This window comes from Pyrgilauda ruficollis, unplaced genomic scaffold (genome assembly GCF_017590135.1).
Source record: "Pyrgilauda ruficollis isolate IOZ18807 unplaced genomic scaffold, ASM1759013v1 scaffold6, whole genome shotgun sequence".
Taxonomy (NCBI): domain Eukaryota; kingdom Metazoa; phylum Chordata; class Aves; order Passeriformes; family Passeridae; genus Pyrgilauda; species Pyrgilauda ruficollis.
The window spans coordinates 2,973,827-2,976,238 of record NW_024527710.1 but is presented as its reverse complement, the minus strand read 5'-3'; the positions used below and the strand labels follow the sequence as shown (position 1 = coordinate 2,976,238).

At 48.0% G+C, this 2,412-nt stretch overlaps 1 protein-coding gene across 2 annotated transcripts in view; it reads right to left on the bottom strand.

Annotated features, from left to right (window-relative positions):
- EVI5 (ecotropic viral integration site 5) overlaps positions 1-289 on the bottom strand; it is a 74,272-nt gene extending 73,983 nt beyond the window's left edge. For both annotated transcript variants that reach the window (XM_041483091.1, XM_041483095.1), the window contains exon 1: positions 77-289. The gene's annotated coding sequence lies outside the window, so the exon portion shown is untranslated. The remainder of the gene's footprint in view (positions 1-76) is intronic.
- Between the last annotated feature and the right edge of the window lie 2,123 nt (positions 290-2,412).

The window sequence follows — 2,412 nt, the reverse complement described above, 5'->3', positions numbered from 1 at the left end:
GGGGCGGGCGGCGGCTCTGCCCCGCCGCGCTGCCTGCGGGCGGCCGGAGCCCGCGGGTCCGCCGGCGGGAACCCACCGGCGCTGCTCCCGGGTGGTGTCACGGCTCTCCCTGCGGGTCTCGGGGCTCCCGGTGCCGTACGCTGGAAGGCCGGGCGGCGAGCCGTCTCCGCAGCGTGCGGGGTCGCTCGTGTGCTGCCCTCGCGCGGGTCGCCCGCTGTGTCACCGCTGCCGCCTCCGCACGGCCCCCGGCCGTGAGCCGAGCCCCCGGCCGGCCCCGGCGTCCCCGCCGCCCGCACCCGCTCCTCACGGCAGCGGCACGGAGCCACCGCGGCGCCGCCGCACTCGGCGAAGCCCCTGCTCACGGAAAGCTGGGTTTGGTGCGCTCAGAGCGTCTGCCCAGGCATCTCCATAACGCCGGCTCTGCGCTAGGAGCTGCGTACGGTAACGCGCTCTCCGGGAGCAGCACCGCCTCGGGCTAGACGGGCCCGTCCCCAGGCTCGTTTGTCAGACACGTTTCAGCCAGATGCCGATTAGGTTACACAAACAGTTGAGAGACTGCCTGCCCGGAGCAGCTCCCCGTCTAATAATGAGCGCATTTGCCATTGTCCTTCTACAGTGAGTAGAGACTCCTAGACAAAACCATACACAAATTTTCATTTGGAAGAATTCTAACAAGACCTTTAATAATTTAATTTTATTTTTAAAATATTTATGAAAGCAATTCCAACACTAGCACAGTACTCTACAACACTACTTTACAGCTAAGTATGCAAAGAATACACCCTTAAAAAAAAAAGTATGCAGCAATAGCAGGGACAGGCTATCGCCAGGCCTTCAGCCAAACTCTTTTTTCATTGAAATAAGGCTGTCACTCTCCTGCAAGCAACAGCAAAAAAAGATCCAAAACAATTCCTACAAGTGACCACAAGGGTCAGTGCAGTCACAGACAACAGTCTTACTGCCTTGAGTCCTCTGCAGACAAACAGGGAGAGAGTCCCTGCTCGCAGGAGATGCTGCTCAAGCATCAGTTTCGCCAGTCCAAGAGACTTATAAGTACTAGGTACTGCTCTAAAACCCCTGCTTGATACCTTGCTCTCCAGAACACACCTAAGTAAAAATACCACATACAAGAGAAATTGAGAAATAGCATTAAAGGAGAAAAAGGTGACTTATACTTTCCCCCCTATCAATATGACATGAATAAAAGGTACTTCACTAAAGCATTGAAAATACTAGCGTTTACCTTAACGTGTTCAGAGTGCATATGAAGAGCAGTCACCCTTCCAACAAACATTGCCACTAAAAGCCAGAGGGAAAAAAGCCCAGAGGAGCCATTCACCCTGAACTTGTAAGAGATGCTGGGGTGGGGCTAATAAATCCAGCTGGAGTCTCCATTTTGCAGGGTGGCAATGAGCAAGAAAGCATGTGGGTGTGGTGGGTTAACAGCTGATTTTTGCCGTGGTGAGCTATTTGAGGAGTAAAAAGCCTTCTTACAGAGACGAGCAGAAATCGATTTTGTTTTTCCCTGTTTAACAAAAGGCTAACAAGTCTTGCTTATGATACCATTGTCTGTGAGGCATTTGTCATGGAAGTAATTGCCCAGCAGTAGCAGCAGACTTTTTGAAGACTATGGATTTATATGCCAGAGGGGACAAAAAACAATGTGCTCTGCTAGAGATACTTTCTGTACAAATTGAAAAGCACATAGAATTCTGAACTTTCTAAGATTCATTCTTACATCACAAAATCATTTTTCACTTAGGTTGAAACGATCTCCAAGATCATTGAGTCCAACCTTTGATCACCACCTTGTTAATTAGGCCAAGGCACTAAGTGCCACATCCAGCCATTTCTTGAACTCCCCCTGGGATCTTGACTATGCCACCCCCCTGAGCAGCCACTTCCAAAGTCTAACCACCTTTTCAGTGGAAAAATTCCTTCTGATATTCAACCTGAACCTCCCCTGGCACAGCTCAAGGCTATGTTCTCTTGTCACTAGTTGCCAGGGAGGAGAGGCAAATCTCCATCCTTTCAGACAGTTAAATTACTTCTGAAGCTGACAGGTCCCTACCAAGTAGGAACCATGCTGGTATTTGCCTGATGTAATAAACATTTATTTTTTCTTTCATTTTCTTGGTTATTAATATCAAACTAATATTTTTTTTTAATATTGGCTTATGTATAACTAGTTGGGTTTTTTTTTAGTGAAGTCAATGAGCATAACCAGACAAATGCATCAGGAATGGAGATTCGCTATTGCCTGACAATGTCAAGAAACGTGATGCCATTTGACCTGTTGTATATATATGTGCAAGTCTATATTCTTGCTTTAATGCATCAAATATCAATAATCCCAAGCAGCTATAATTTATTGTCAGAACAGTATTCAATTAAGATTTTGGTTGGTTTGAT